This window comes from Phacochoerus africanus, chromosome 13 (assembly GCF_016906955.1).
Source record: "Phacochoerus africanus isolate WHEZ1 chromosome 13, ROS_Pafr_v1, whole genome shotgun sequence".
Classification (NCBI taxonomy): Eukaryota; Metazoa; Chordata; class Mammalia; order Artiodactyla; family Suidae; genus Phacochoerus; species Phacochoerus africanus.
In genome coordinates this window covers 68,497,760-68,515,132 of record NC_062556.1, presented here as the reverse complement: position 1 = coordinate 68,515,132, position 17,373 = coordinate 68,497,760, and the positions used below count along the sequence as shown (strand labels likewise).

At 41.6% G+C, this 17,373-nt stretch overlaps 1 pseudogene; it reads left to right on the top strand.

Annotated features, from left to right (window-relative positions):
• The first annotated feature begins 11,872 nt into the window (after nucleotides 1-11,872).
• Nucleotides 11,873-17,110, top strand: LOC125113260 (asparagine synthetase [glutamine-hydrolyzing]-like; annotated as a pseudogene).
• The last annotated feature ends 263 nt before the right edge of the window (nucleotides 17,111-17,373 follow it).

Here is a 17,373-nt window from a genome sequence, read left to right as displayed (position 1 = left end):
GTGTATTCTTAATCCTTACAACAACTCAAAAGGATGGATACTATTATGACCCCCTTTTTATAGGTAAGCCAGTTAAACGGTTTGCCCAAGATGAACAACTAGTAAGTGGCAGAACTTGGATAATGAAGTGAGGCAGTGTGAGTCCAAAGCACATATACTCTACTCAACCATTGCACCTTAGCACACAGGTATACAAAAAGTTGCGGGATACAAATTCAATATACAAAAATCTGTTGCATTTTTATATACTAATAATGAACTATCAGAAAGAGCAATTAAGAAAACAATCCTACTTACAAATGCATTGAAAACAACAAATTACACAAGAGTAAATTTAACCAAAGAGGTGACAGATCTGTACATTGAAAATTTAAGATATTGATGAAAGTGAAGAAGACACAAACAAATAGAAAGATATTCCATGCTGCTGGATTGAAAGAATTAATATTGTTAAAATGGCCATATTACCCAAAGAGTCAGTGCAATTCCCATCAAAATTCTAATAGCATTTTTCACAGAAATAGAACAAAAAATTATAAAATTTATTTGGTATCACCAAAGACCCTGAAGAGCCAAAGCAATCATGAGAAGAAGAAAACAAAGCTGGAGGGTATCATACTTCCTGATTTAAAACTATATTACAAAGCTATAGTAATCAAAACAGCATGGGGTTGGCATTAAAACAGACAAATATAGATCAAAGGAGCAAAATAGAGAACTCAGAAATAAGTCCATGTATGTTTGATCAATTAATTTGCAACAAATGAAATTTCAATAAATGGTGTGGGAAACACCAGACAGTCACATTAAAAAGGATGAAACTAGACCACTATTTTATACCATACCCAAAAAGTCAACTCAAAGTGGATTAAAAACTTGAATGTGAGATCTGAAACCATACAGCCTCTAGAAGAAAAGATAGGTGGTAAGCTCCTTGACATCAGTCTGGTCAATGTTTTTTTTTTTTTGGATTTGACACCAAAAGCAAGACAACAACAGTAAAAATAAATAAGTGGGACTACATCAAACTAAAACCTTCTGCCCAGCAAAGGAAGCCATCAACATAATGAAAAAGGCAACCCATGAAATGGAAGAAAATATTTGCAAATCATGTATCTGGCAAGGCATTAATAACTAAAGTATATAAAGAACTTCATATAACTCAATAGCAAAAAAAAAAAAAGAATTCAATTAAAAAATGGCCAAAGGGGGAGTTCCCATCGTGGCACAGCAGTTAATGAATCTGACTAGGAACCATGAGGTTGTGGGTTCGATCCCTCGCCTTGCTCAGTGGGTTAAGGATCTGGCGTTGCCGTGAGCTGTGGTGTAGGTCGCAGACGCAGCTCAGATCCCGAGTGCTGTGGCTCTGGCGTAGGCTGGTGGCTACAGCTCTGATTAGACCCCTAGCCTGGGAACCTCCATATCCTGCCGGAGCGGCCCAAGAAATGGCAAAAAAGACCAAAAATTTTTTAAAATTAAAAAAATATATATGGCCAAAAGAACTAAATAGACATTTTTCCAAAGAAGATATACAAATGGCATATTCATGAAACAGGAACATGTAAGGTGCTCAACATCACTGATAATCAGGGAAGTGTACATCAAAATCACAGTGAGATATCACATCACACATATTAGAATAGCCATTATGGAGTTCCCGTTGTGGCTCAGTGGTTAACGAATCCGACTAGGAACCATGAGGTTGTGGGTTCGATCCCCCGCCTTGCTCAGTGGGTTAAGGATCCGGCATTGCTGTGAGCTGTGGTGTAGGTTGCAGATGCGGCTCAGATCCCACGCTGCTGTGGCTCTGGCGTAGACCGGCAGCTACAGCTCTGATTAGACCCCTAGCCTGGGAACCTCCATATGCCACAGGAGTGGCCCTAAAAAAGGCAAAAAGACAAAAAGGACCAAAAAAAAGAATAGCCATCATGAAAACAATAGAGATGACAAGTGTTGGTGAGGGATGTGGAGAAATGGAGGCCCTTGTACACTGTTGGCAGGAATGTAAGCTGGCAAAACCACTATGGAAAACAATATAGAGAGTCCTCAAAAAATTAATAATGATTTGATCCAGTAATCCCACTTCTGGGTGTATATCCAAAGGAAATGAAAATAGAAAATTAAAGAGATATCTGTACTCCTATGTTCACTGAAGCATTATTCACAACAGCCAAGACACAGAAAGAACTTAAGTGTCTATTAACAAATGAATGAATAAAAATGTGGAATATAAAGTGAAATAACACAGAAAGAAAAAGACAGATACTGCATGGTGTCACCTATATGTAGAATCTAAAAAGTAAGAAAAAAAGTCAAATTCATAGAAACAGAGTTGAAAAGTGTTTGCCAGGGGATGGGGCAGAGGAGGAAATAGGAAGAGACTGAGAACTGGGTGCAAACTTTGAGTAGTAAGATGAACAAGTTCTGAGGATCTAAGGTAAAACACGGCGACTTACAGTTCATAGTACTGTTCTCACCAAAAAAAGAAAAAGAAAAGAAAGTTATATATGTATGGTGTTAACTAACGGATGGCGGGAATCCTTACACAATGTATACAATATATCAAATCACCACAGTGTACACCTTAAATATCTCACAATATTGTATGTCAATTAAATCTCAATACAGCTGAAATTGGAGTTCCCGTTGTGGCTCACTGGTTAACAAACCCAACTAGTATCCACAAGGACACCAGTTCGATCCCTGGCCTCGCTCAGTGGGTTAAGGATCCGGCGTTGCCGTGAGCTGTGGTGGCGGTCGCAGATGCAGCTCGGATCCCACATTGCTGTGGCTGTGGTGTAGGCCGGCGGCTACAGCTTTGATTGGACCCCTAGCCTAGGAACCTCCATATGCCATGGGTGCGGCCTAAAAAGCAAAACAAAACAAAACAAAGAATAAATAAAAGAAAAACAAATTCCAGAAGAATACATACAGTTTAATACCATTTTTATAAAAGCTTTAAGATATGTGAAATAATCTTGTATTATTAAAGAACACATACATAAATAATAAAAGATGAAATCATGCATGGGAATGCTAGTCAATGAATTTGAGAGACAGGTTGCTCAAAAAGGGAGGTTATATTAGTTTTCTAGGGCTGCCAGAACAAAGTACCATGGACTGGGTAGCTTAAACAACAGACTTGGAGACTACAAGTCCAAGATCAAGGTGTTGGCCAATTCAGTTTTGGGTAAGAGATCTCTTCCTGGCTTGTAGACAGCAACTTTGTTGTTGTATCTTCACATGGCTCTTCCTCCATGCATGTGTGTGTGCATGTGCACGTGTGTTCATGCATGCCTACACACAAGGGGATGAGAGAGAGCACACACACTAGCATGCTCTGGTGTCTCTTCTTATAAAGTCACTAATCCTAGCAGTTCAGGGGCCCACCCTTACAACTCATTTTAACTTTTTAAATTACTGCCATAAAGGCCCTGTCTCCAAACACAGTCATACTGGTGGGTTAGGCTTCCACATTTGAATTTTGGAGGAGAACAATTCAGCCCACAATACTTTCCCATGAAGGGTCGCACAGAGGAAACTCTTCCCCCAGCAAGTAAGATGCATATGTGCAAAGTTTGTGCCCAGGGATGGCTATTAGAAACTCAGTGACCAATGCCTTACTGGGGGCTGGCCAAGTAGGCACTCTTACCTAGCACACAGCAAAACTCCAGATTCCCAGAAGCAAGCAGGTATTCACATGAACCACACAGTTCATTGTTTGCATTGTCTGAGCACAGCGGGGCCACTTTACCAGTGAGGAACAGTGTGAACACTCCCCAAATCCAGCGAGGCCCGTCCTTGAAAGCAGGCCCTTCTAAAGACAGTAATTTCAGGCCTGCTGTTTAGCTTATGCACACTCAGCCCTGTTTCACTGCTCCCGCCTCCTGAATAAAGATTACGGAGATAACCCAATTGCTAAGCCCTAAGCACTAAAATTTGCTGATAACTGTCAACAAAATTATTTTGTTTCTAGGTTTCAATACTACTGTCAATCAAGGACAATCATAGTACACTTTAGGACTTAAGAGGCTCTAGACACTTGTCAATGTCCTTACCGTCCACATGTTCAGTCCCAAGGTAATCACTGATGATATCCTTCTAAATTAATTGCATGTCCTACTTCAAGAGAGGATCCTTAATGGGTCCTCTTCTATACTTGAAGTGCTGATTACATAGCAGGTAAGCTCGTCAGTCTAATCATAGCACAGATAGCTTGGTGACCATCTTAATCCTCTAGTGGGGGCTGGAAACACTTGATTTATTTTTGTCTCTTTGCCTTTTTTAGGGTCGCTCCTGCGGCATATGGAGGTTCCCAGGCTAGCGGTCTAATTGGAGCTGTAGCCACTGGCCTACACCAGAGCCACAGCAACGCGGGATCCAAGCCATGTCTGAAACCTACACCACAGCTCAAGGCAACATTGGGATCTTTAATCCACTGAACGAGGCCAGGGATAGAACCCGCAACCTCATGGTTCCCAGTCGGATTCGTTAACCACTGAGCCACAATGGGAACCCCTGGAAACACTTTAAAGCATGATTAAGGATGTTTCTAGAGTATAACCTACCTATCTGCAGCAAAATCTTGGCAAAAACTGTAAAAGTAGAAAAGGGAATAGAATCAGAGTCTTTGAGCACTTCCAAGGGGATTATAGAAAATTATCCCAACAGTTTTGGTAACTGTGAATTTTGATAATTGTGCTTCTTATCAGAACGAAGTTCTCTCTTTTCAGAAAGCATAATTTTAACAGTTGCATAAAATTTCCTACAAAAGGAATCTTAAACTCTTTCTCTCTCTGGGAGCAAAAGCACTCATTTCACCGGAATTTTTATTACCAAGCTTTGTAAGGTTCAATACTTCACTGCCTATATCATCTTCACTCCTTAGGCAATATAGAAAAAACAAATAGAATTCTCAACTCTAGTTAAACTTTTAGAAACTCTTGAACTTGCCTGGGCCTAAACTGTTGCCTTTTGTCTTAATGATAATGAAGTCAGCTCCACAGACATGGCAGATTCTCAACCTACTGACTGATAGTTAGGCATCTTATCTACCTAGGAATGTTGCCCCAATTATAGATTCTATCTTTTTACAGTCTGATACAGTCAAATGGTGCAAATGGCTCATGTATAGTCAGTTTTTAAATTTTTCTAAAAATTATGGTAAACTGGAGCTCCCGTCGTGGCGCAGTGGTTAACGAATCCGACTAGGAACCATGAGGTTGTGGGTTCGGTCCCTGCCCTTGCTCAGTGGGTTAACAATCCAGTGTTGCCATAAGCTGTGGTGTAGGTTGCAGACGTAGCTCGGATCCCACGTTGCTGTGGCTCTGGCGTGGGCCGGCGACTACAGCTCCGATTGGACCCCTAGCCTGGGAACCTCCATATGCCGCGGGAGCGGCCCAAAGAAATAGCAAAAAAAAAAAAAAAAAAAATTATGCTAAACTATACTTAACACAAAATTTACCATTTTAATCTTTTTTTTGGCCATGCCTGTGGCAAGCAGAAGTTCCCAGACCAAGGATTAAACCCGAGCCACAAAAGTAATAACTCTGAATCCTTAACTGCCAAGCCACAAGGACCATTATTAAGTTTACAGTTCAGGGGCATTAAGTACACTGACACAATACAACCATCACCACTCTCCATCCTCAGAACATCTTGCATTTTGCAAAACTGAAACTCTGTACTCATTAAAAACGAATTCCCCATTCCTCCCCCCGCCACCCTTGGTCCCTGGCAATCACCATTCATTCTATTCTCTGCCTCTGGGAATTTGACTACGCTTGGTCTCTCCTGTAAGTGGAATCAACACACGGTTGTATCAACAGACGTGAGCAGCTTTTTCCAAAACTGTTGCTTTAGAACAACCCTATGCACTATTTTAAAACGTAGAGGCTTCATCTTCTGAAAGAGAAAGACTGTCCTTGACCTCAATGGAAAGGACTTTACAGGTATTATTAACAACTATCAGGAGTTCCCGTCATGGCGCAGTGGTTAACGAATCCGACTAGGAACCATGAGGTTGCGGGTTCGGTCCCTGCCCTTGCTCAGCGGGTTAACGATCCGGCGTTGCCATGAGCTGTGGTGTAGGTTGCAGACGCGGTTCCGATCCCGCGTTGCTGTGGCTCTGGTGTAGGCCGGTGGCTACGGCTCCGATTGGACCCCTAGCCTGGGAACCTCCATATGCCGCGGGAGCGGCCCAAGAAATAGCAAAAAGACCAAAAAACAAAAACAAACAAACAAAAAAACCAACTATCACAGCAGTTAAACTTTAAGGCCTCAATCCTTGCATCCTTATTTGTTAATGAAGGAGAAATAAGCCCCACTTGAATCAAGGAGACTGTCCCTGCCAGACTTTAACCTGAGAATTCTTAGGAATCTCCCAAAAGCCGAAAACGGCTTCCACTCGAGACTATAAAAACAAACTAATGATTACGAGAAGGAGACAAGCCAAGACACGCAAAGTCAGAAAGCTGTTGCTCTACGTTGTCAACACTTGAATCTGTATGCAAGTTTTCTTAATTTTCCTAGGTGTTTCCTGTCACCTTTGCTGGTTTAAGTTTCTACGTTGTTGACAAAGAGCTTATTATCTCTTAACTATGGCATCTGTAAGCAATGGTTTGCTAGAGTCAGATAGAACCAGCTTATAAGAATCTATTGTTAAATTGTCGGGAATCTTGTCAGACAGCTGTTAAATTCCTGGTAGCCTGAAATGCTTACACAAGGGAAATCAGAAAACACTGCAAATTACACAGCTCCCCTCACTCCTACTCTCCCAGAGAATCTGTTGTTAAGCATTTCCCGCCACACTGCCTAGAAGGTATCTATCCTTGACACTGCCCTCTGCACACTTAGTTACTTGTCCATGTGTTCAATACTGGCTACCATCTGCTTAGGACACGGCTGAACTATGCAATTAAACCAAGTGTCAAGTTTGTATTCACTTTCCTTTGGGGATCACTCAGCTTCATTTGGTACCAGTTCCTAGGTATCAGTGGGTTCCCTGTGTAATTGGACTCAACCACTGAATGACTTTTTAGATGGCAAACAGCTCAAGAGGCCAGGCGACCAGAAATCTGAAACTCTTCATCACGTAGTACTAGAAAGGAAGATTCCTATCTCCACCTGAGGCCCTTTCATGGGTATTAGTCTTAGTAACTAAATTTTAATAGTAACAAGGTTTTCAAAAGCAGCAGGAAACAAATGGTGCATATTCTGAGGCTGTCTCACCTTTACACACCTTACAAGATTCACACACCATTGAAGCTCAACCCTGAGCTCTTTTGCTTTAGATTCAGCTAATGATTTCTCTACGATAAATCCAGTCACTGGCACTGGACCACTCCTGATGAGTGACGCCATCACTCAAGGTGGCGAATGCTTATGTTCCATGAAAATTGGGGGCTGGAAATCAGCCTGCGCTTCCTCTCACACTTTGCGTGGCTCCAAACCAGGATGTTTCTTGTTGCTGGGAGATGGGAAGAGACAGAACATTTCTCCATCTTGTCTGGGAAAGACCAGCACCACTGCTTGTCAGCACAAGCCTGGGCAACTTGGCACCAGCCTGTGTGTTTAATTTCTGTCATTAGAAAACTAACATTCTCAGAGTTCTCTTGTGGCTTAGGCCACTACTGTGGTGTGAGTTCTATACCAGGCCAGGGAACTTCTACATGCTGTGGGCACGGCCAAAAGAAAAAAGACAGAGAGAGAGAGAAAAGAAAACTAACACTCCCACCCACAGGGAGTCATCTCAGTTGTTCATTTCTACGCACAAGTTGCCCTTATTTGAGTACTCATTCTCTCTTAAAGTGGGCACTGAGTATTTTTGCTTAATAACAAGGCTGGGCTGCTTTTCAGGCTGGGGAACTTCATGTGTTGAAAGGTGATGGTGTAAACTCTTGGCAAAATGCTAGGCTTAATTCCACTGTAATTATTTATGTAATTATTTATCTAAAATCTATCATAGTAGGGACTATACATTTATTATTCACTATTATATAGCCTGTGGCTGGCACATAGACTAAATGTTTGTTGAATTAAAAAATATAAGAAATGTATTGAGTTTAAAAATGTTTAATAATTGTTGTTGAATTAAAAAAAATATATATATATATATCTTGAGTTCATACTAATAGTTCCAATTCAAAGTTAACATCGTAGTACTTTTCTTCGTACCTACTTAACTTAGAAATCTCAGTTCCTAATAACATTAATATATACTTACTTGTTTTGGGTTTTTTTGTTTTCTGTTCTTTGGCGGCAGTTGTATATTTAGTTTATATTATACAGAAGTATAAGAACAACAGTATTACTAAGAATAAACTTATTGAATGCAGTTCAAAAATATCTTTGTAGTTTTACATGGCCTTAGAATTTATGTATGGAAAATGTTACAGTGTTCTGTGTTCCCAAGTAACTTTCCACAGTGTGATTAAGTGTTATATTCAGTTCCATTCATTTGTTTCTGTTTGTGTTCAGTTTTATGATTTTGTTCTCATTCTACTTGATTTTATTTTTGAATATGTAAATCATTTACGATTCAGAAATCAAAACTATAGAAAAAGGACACTTGAAGAATTTTTACCCCCACACTTTTTCTCTGTTCCCATTCTACCAATCCTCTATAAACCATTTCCATTTTCTAAAATTTCTTGTTTATTCTATTTTTTTCAAGAAAATAAGGTATATAGGTACATATAAGTATATACAAATGTGTTTATGTGTAAATATGTTGTGCTTTATTCAGCCAGTCTTCTATTGATGGATACTTGGATTTGATTTCAAGCTTTTTCCACTACAAATAATTTCACAATGCAAAGCCCAGAGCATATCATATTTCCCGTTTGTTGGAGTAGATCTTCACCTAAGCTCATAGAAGGATCACTAAGTCAGAAGGTAAATGCACACATAATTTTGTGAAATATTGCTAATTTTTTCCTCCAGAGGGGTTTTGCCATTTTGCAATCCCAACAACAGTGTATAAGAAACCTGTTTCTCCCCAGGTTTTCCAAGAGTGTGTTGTGAAGCTTTTGGATTCTGCTGGTCAATAACTGGGAAGGGTGTGAGATGTGACTCTTCTTGAAGGCTAACAAGATGGGTGCTGCCAAAAGACTCTTAGGCTGGAAACAAAAGAATCTTTGTTTAGGGCACAGCGGGAGGCTGAGTTTCATGGTGGCATCACTTTGTCTTGCCCTCAGTTCCAGGGGGATGATGTGTGGCTCAGGTGCACACTGTGCCCAGATTGCGTTTGTGTCACAGCACAGGAACGCCGTGCTTAGGAAACTCCTAATCTTATAAGGGCTGCTGAAAATACTGCCCAACATTTACACAAAGGAAAGTGTTATTTTTAATATCCTGGCCTGGAAGCAAATTTGTTCTCTGTCAAAGACAAAGACACTGTTTTTGTCTTCTGCAGTTGTTTGCTATGTTAATATCCTTGAAAAGATAGTTAAGAATAAAATCTGCCACAAGACCTATAGTAACACCACGGAGACTGTCTCCCAACACTTCCAATTTGGTAAGTGAAGATTAGTATTTCAATATATTCTAATTTGCATTTCTTTCTTTTTTATAATTTTTGGGGGCCACAGTTGTGGCATATGGAAAGTTCTCAGGCTAGGAGTCAAATCAGAGATGCAGCTGCTGGCCTACACCATAGCCATAGCAATGCCAGATTCAAGCCACATCTTCGAACTACACCGCAGCACACAGAACGCCAGATCCCTGACCCACTGAACGGGGCCAGGGATCAAACCCTTGTCCTCATGGATACCAGCTGGGTTCATTACCACCGAGCCGCAATAGGAAATCCAGCACTTCTTTTATGAGGAATAATGCTAAGTATTTTTTCAAATGTTTCAAGGGCATTTGCCTTTCACCTTCTATGAATTTTCACAACATTCCTAGTCAATTTCATACTGGGTTTTTGTCTTTATCTTCTTTTCCCAAACAGTTTTATTATGATATAATTTATACACCATAAAGTTCACCCATTTAAAGTGGACAACTCAATGATTTTTCGTCTACAGAGTTGTGTGACCATCATCATAATTTTGGAACTTTTTTTTTTCTTTTTGTCTTTTTTTGTCCTTTTAGGGCTGCACCCATGGCATATGGAGGTTCCCAGGCTAGGGGTCAAATTGGAGCTGCAGCTGCCAGCCTACGCCAGAGCTCACAGCAACACCAGATCCGAGCCGCATCTGTGACCTACACTACAGCTCACAGCAATGCCAGCTCCTTAACCCACTAAGCAAGGCCAGGGATCGAACCCACAACCTCATGGTTCCTCGTCGGATTTGTTTCCGCTGAGCCATGCGGAGAGTGCCTAGAACATTTTTAATACCCCCAAAAGAAGTCTCACACCCATTAGCAGTCACTCCTCATTCCCAACTCCATCCCCCTCTCCCACGCCCCCAAGCCTAGATAACCACTTATCTATTCTCTGTCTCTGTAGATTTGCCTATTCTGGATGTTTCTTATAAATAGTATCACAGGGTATGTGATATTTTGTGACTGGCTTCTTTTGCTTAGCATAATGCTTCTGAAATTCATCCATGTTGCAGCATCTATTAATGCTCTTTTTTAAAGTTATTTATCCATGAAAGAAATTATTTTGTATAATTTAAGCTATAAACATATTCTCCCAGTTTTTATCTTGGACTTTGCTTATGATGTTTTTACCAAGTAAAATTTTATATCTATGTTATCTAGATAGATAGACAGAAAGACAGACAGATATGTATTTAAATGTATCAATCTTTGGAATTTAAATTATAATAGAAAGGGTGTCCTCATGTCCTGGTTATAAAAGATGGATATATTTTTTTCTTAAACTTATATTTTTATTTTTGTAAAATAACTCATCTGTTTGGAGTGTATTTTAATATCAATTAAGGGAAACATAAATCCAAACATGACTTTTTTCACATGACCCTCCAAATAACGTTAACACCATTTTCAACTTTTTAAAAGTTACTCTTTCCCCTCAATGATTTAAGATACTATCTTTGTCATACACTAAATTTCCATGTGTACTTGGAACTATTTCCACTGGTTTGTCTATCGAGCCAGCATCAACACCACGCTATTTTAATTATGGGGTCTTTATAATATTGTTTAATATGTGGCAAGGCCAGCCCCCTCTTATTGCTCTCCCTTTTGAAAACTTTCATAGGTATTCTTGTTTATTTATTCTTCCATTTGAAGTTTAGGATCCAGTTCCAGGAAAGGTTTTGCTGGCATTTTCTTGGGGAATTACATCAAATTCATTTAACCCAAAGAGGTCTGACATATTTATGATGCAGAATGGTCCTTCCCCATAACAAGGAATGTGTTTCTATTTTTATATAATCCTACTTTTGTGATTTTTCAGGATTATTTCAAAATCTTCTTCACATAGGCTTTGTGCATAATCTTTTAAACAAACATCCTCTATGTGACTAGGTCAACTGAATATGACCAATCATATCAGAAACTCTTCACAAAACACTGTAAACCAGCTATAATGGAAAAAATAAAAGTCATTATTAAAAAAAAAAGAGAGACTCTTCTCTCTGAGGTAAGGAAGTGGGCTGATAGAGGGGGAAATAGGAGAGCAAACATTTTCTATGTCCTACTTTATCTGATTTTGGTTCCACTAACTCCACTCATGTGGCATGTGCGTATGGTTTTACACGTGTGTATGTTGCTGCCTCTACTATTGTACAGTGCTCATGAAACAGCGTATTTCATAAGCTTTACTGGACAATATGGCTGAGCAGAATAAAACATGGAAAGGAGACTAGAGTGAATTTCTGGATCTAGTGTATAAAGGGCTTGCACTTATTTTATACTCAATTCAGAGACTCCCGAAGGGACACCGAATTGGCCCAACATGCTGATTCCAGAAAGAGTCAAAGAGAAATATGGAGCATCAGGAAGGCGGTTTCTCAAAGGTAAAAGCGGGACTTCCCTGATGCTCTGTTGCTTGCCTCTCCCATGACAGAGAGCTGCACTCTAGGTTACCTCTAGGCCTGCTTTAAAACCTAACAGAATTACAGAGAGTATATAAAATAGAGAAGTATAGGAGAAAAGGAAAAAGCCAACAGCTCTCTTCAAATCCTTCCAGCTCCTCTTCAGCACAGAGAACAAGGGGTTTATCATGTCCGACCAGAAGCAATCGTGTGTTGATAATGTTCAGCCATCTCTCCGTTGCCATCATCTTAGCCTCTCTGGGACCCTTAAGTTACCCACAGGTTGGCAAAATAAAGGGCCTCCTCTTCCAAAAGGTTTCCCCTGCTTTGAATCTTTCCCAGTACACTTGTTCTATCTTAAAATGTACTAGAACATACATACAATGGGGTACCCTGTACCTATAAAAGGGATGAGGAAAATCTCTATGTACAACAGTGGAATGAGTGCCAGGATATGTTGCTGAAAGAAACCAAGGTAGAGAAAACTACGTATGCTTTGCTAGCATTTCTCTAATTATAGCTATATTAGAGAATTACAGCGATAGATACACAGACATGCTTCTACTGGAAACAAACAGTGGAGCCAGAGCAGCTGCAGGAGGGCGGAGAAGTAAGATGTGCTGCTCACCTTCTCCAACAAACATATACAAAAGAACCCACCTACACGTAGAATGATTGGCACAGAACATCTACTCTATCTATGCTGGCCAAAGACCTGAAACCTCCAAAAACGGCAAGAAACCCTCCACATAACTGGGTAGAACAAAGAAAAAAAAGATAGAGAGAAGATAAAAAGGAATCAGATGGGACCAGCATTCCTGAGGAGGAGCTGTGGGAAAGGAACCCACACCCTGGGAGGCCACGGTCCGGGAGAGGGAACCTCAAAGCCACAGAGAAAAGCGCAGCAGCCGGACTGAGACAGGCAAGGCAAGGCAGAAAGAGAGCTGCACAGACCACCAATGCCACAGCCCTCAGAAACCCGGCTGGAGCCACTCAGGCAGGGGGGGCTGGGTGCTGAGATTCTGAGGTCAGTTCCAGGGGAGGACTGGGGTTGGCTGAGTGCAGACAGCCTGAGGGGCTAGGGAGCAGTGCACCAGGGGCTGGGGAGTGGAGCAGCACAGCCCAGGGAATGTGGGAGGAGGCTTAGGCCCGCAGGAGAGCAAGGTACCATTGTTGGGGAGGGCAGAGGAAGAGGGGCGGGACCGCCACAGGAATATCTTTCTCTGTGTATGTGGAGGCTCTGGGGCAGCAGGGTGCCTCTTGCTCAGGCTACCAAAGGGCTACAGAATGACCATCATTAATAAGACTACAAGGAGTTCCCGTCGTGGTGCAGCGGAAACAAATTCGACTAGGAACCATGAGGTTGCGGGTTTGATCCCTGCCCTTGCTCAGTGGGTTAAGGATCTGGAGTTGCCATGAGCTGTGGTGTAGGTCACAGACGCAGCTCATATCCTGCGTTGCTGTGGCTCTGGTGTAGAATGGCAGCTGTAGCTCCAATTCGACCCCTAGCCTGGGAACCTCCGTATGCCACAGGTGCGGCCCTAAAAAGCAAAAGCAAAAAAAAAAAAAAAAAAAGACTACAAACAGCAAATGCTGGAGAGGGTTTGGAGAAAAAAGAACCCTCCTACCCTGCTGGTGGGAATGTAAATCGGTACAACCACTATGGAAAACTGTATGGAGGTACGTACCTCAGAAAACTAAATATAGAACTACCATGTGATCCAGCAATCCCATTCCTGGACATATATCCAGACAAAATTTTCATTCAAAATGTACGTGCACCCCTTATGTTCATTGCAGCACTATTCACAATAGCCACGACATGGGAACAAACTAAATGTCCATCCACAGATGACTGGATTAAGAAGATGTGGTATATATACACAATGGAATACTACTCAGTCATAAAGAGAAAAAAATAATGCCATTTGCAGCAACATGAATGGAACTAGAGAGTCTTAAGTGAAGTAAGCCAAAAGGAGGAAGACAGATACCATATGATATCACTTATACGTGGAATCTAAGATACGGCACAGATGAACCTATCTACAGAACAGAAACAGACTCACAGACAGGGACAGCAGACTTGTGGTTGCCAAGGAAGAGGTGAAGGGAGTGGGATGGACTGGGAGTTCAGGGTTAATGACTGCATTATATGTAGAATGGACAGACAATGAGGTCCTGCTGTGTAGCACAGGGAACTATGTCCAATCACTTGTGATGGAACATGATGAAAGATAATATGAAATAGAGAGTGTGTATAGATATACGACTGGGTCACTTTGCTGTACAGAAGAAATTGACAGAACAATGTAAATCAACTATAATTTTTTTAATTAAAAAAAAAAAAAAAGAAGAGAAAACAAACAATGGAGATGGCCCACAGCCCTTGCCGCCTACTCTGCCTGCCAGCCGGCCTGCTCACACCAGACCGCCTGCAGCTCACTGCACCACGTGGAACATTCGGGCCCTTTTTGACAGTGATGACTATCTTCCTAATCAGTGTCTGAGTGACATGAAGATTGCACGGAGGTCCAGGTGCATTTTGTCTTCAGAATGTCAATGGCCACATCACCTGCTACTTTGGACTCCACTGGTTGGCAGTCGTTGACCCACTGTTTGGAATGCAGCCAATGTGAGCAAAGAAATATCCTTAATTGTGGGTCTGTTATAATGGTGAGATCTATAACCACAAGGAGATAAAAACACCATCTTTAATTTGATCACCAGACCTAAGCAGATGGTGAGATAATCCTTCATCTTTATGACAAAGGAGTAAGCGATTTGTATGTTTAATGGGATGTCTGCATTTATTTTACTGGATACTACCGGTAAGAAAGCATTCCTGGGCAGAGAGATACCTATGTAGTCAGATCTTTCTTTAAAGCCACGATACAAGATGAATATTTGCCTGAGTGTTCAGAAGCTAAAGGTCTTGAAGCAAACCACAACTTTTTCAAACTTAGGCCCTTTTCCCAGGACACTATAAAATTTTGGATCTAAAGCCAAATGGGGGAGCTCCTGTTGTAGCTCAGAGGTTAACGAATCCGACTAGGAACCACGAGGTTATGGTTCAATTCCTGGCCTTGCTCAGTGGGTTAAGGATCTGGTGTTGCTGTGAGCTGTGGTGTAGGTCGCAGACTCAGCTCAGATCTGGTGCTGCTATGGCTATGGTGTAGGCCAGCGGCTACAGCTCCAATTCGACCCCTAGCCTGGGAACCTCCATATGCCGCAGGTGCAGTCCCAGAAAAGACAAAAAAAAAAAAAAAAGCCAATGGCAAAGTTGCATCAGAGGAAATGAACCCCGAATTTCATGCCCTCTATAACAGTGTGAAGAAACTAGTCCCAGATTTTGAGATAGAAATTATGAAGAGAGGGGAGGAGAACTGGAGAGAGCGAGTATAAAGGAGGACAGTTCTTCCAAGGACCTTCGCTCTAAAGGAGAGTGAGAAATAGAAGAGAAACATTACAGCATGTATAGATCTGCATATGCTCTGTAAAAGATCCAGAAGAGAGGAGAAAAACTGATAAGGCAAGAGAGCGCGAATAATCCTTAAAAATGAAACTCGGGAGTTTTGGTTGTAGCACAGTGGGTTAAGATTTGGAGTTGCCACAACTGTGGCATAAATTGCAGCTGCAGCTCAGATTTGATTCCTGGCCTGGGAACCTCCATCTATAAGTGTGGCAAAAAAAAGAAAAAGAAAAAGAAAAAAAGAAAAGGAAGAAAAAAGAAACTCAACATAAACCTGCTGTGATTCCACTGGGAGCAAGTTAACGTTTGTCTAGTGAAGTGGCTTTATTCACATGATCTTTCCTCTTCATATATACACATACTTCTGGATCCTCTTTGACAATGCTAAGAAATACCTGACGACAGACAGAAGGCCTGGATGCCTTCTATCAGGGGGCTTGGATTCCAGCTTGGTTGCTGTCACTCTATCGAAGCAGCTAAAGGAGGCCCAAGTACAGTATCCTCCAGACAGATGCAACTGGCATGAGAGACAGTCTCAGTTTACTGGCTGCTAGAAAGGCGGCAAATCATATTGCGAGTGAACATCACCAAGTCTTTTTAACTCTGAGGAAGGCTTCCAGTCCTGAATGAGGTCATATTTTACTTGGAAAGTTATGACACCACAACAGCCCATGCTTCAGTAGGTATGTACTTAATTTCCAAGTAAATGTGAAAAGCACAGGGGTTCCCATTGCGGCTCAGCAGTTAACAAACCTGACTAGTATCCACGAAGACGCAGGTTCGATCCCTGGCCTCGCTCAGTGGGTTAAGAATCCGGCATTGCCATGAGCTGTGGTGTAGGTTGCAGATGAGACTTGGATCTGGCATTGCTGTGGCTGTGGTGTGGGCCAGCAGCTACAGCTCCGAACTGACTCCCAGCCTGGGAACCTAGCTCGGATCCCCTGTTGCTAGGGCTCTGGTGTAGCCGGCAGCTACAGCTCTGATTGGGAACCTCTATATGCCACAGGTGCAGCCCTAAAAAGACAAAAAGACAAAAAAAAAAAAAGAAGAAGAAGAAAGAAAGCAAAGCACAGATACTGTGGTAATTTTCTCTGGAGAAAGTTCAGACAAACTCACACAGGGTTACATATATTTTCACAAAAATTTCATCTAAAAAAGCCAAGGAACAGAGTAAGAGACTTCTGAAGAAATTCTATTTGTTTGATGTTCTCTGCAGAGATCAAACTACTGCTGTCCATGGCCTTGAACTGAGGATTCCATTCCTGGATTATTGATTTTCTTCCTAGTACTTCTCTCTGCCACCAAAATGAGAATACCAGAGAATGGAATAGAAAACATCTCCTGAAAGAAATATTTAAGGATCCCAGTTTGATACTTAAAGAGATTCTCCAGTGACCAAAAGAAGCCTTCAGTGATGGGATAACCTCAGTTAAGAATTTCTGGTTAGAGTTTTACAGGAATATATTGAACATCAGGTTGATGATGCAATGGACAGCAACTGCACGACAAACATTTCCTTTCAGCACTCCTAAAACTAAAGACGGCTTTTATCACCATCAAATCTTTGAACGTCACTTACCCAGGCCAGGCTGATAGGCTGACCTATTCCTGGATGCCAAAGCAGATCAATGCCACTGACACCGCTGCCTGCACTTTGACCCGCTACAAGTCAGCTGACAAAACTTAGGCACTCTCTAAGCTACAGACAAGTGTTTCTTGTGAAGGTAGGGGGATTGGGGTCAGGGGTAGGGGCAGCAATGAGAGTCAACCATCCAGTACTTGGGCATTTAAAAAAGGAAAGTAGGAGTTCCCGTCATGGCTGAGGGGTTAACGAATCCAACTAGAAACCAAGAGGTTGCGAGTTTGATCCCTGGCCCTTGCTCAGTGGGTTAGGATCCGGCATTGTCGTGAGCTGTAGTTGGTGTAAGTTTCAGATCCAGCTCGGATCCC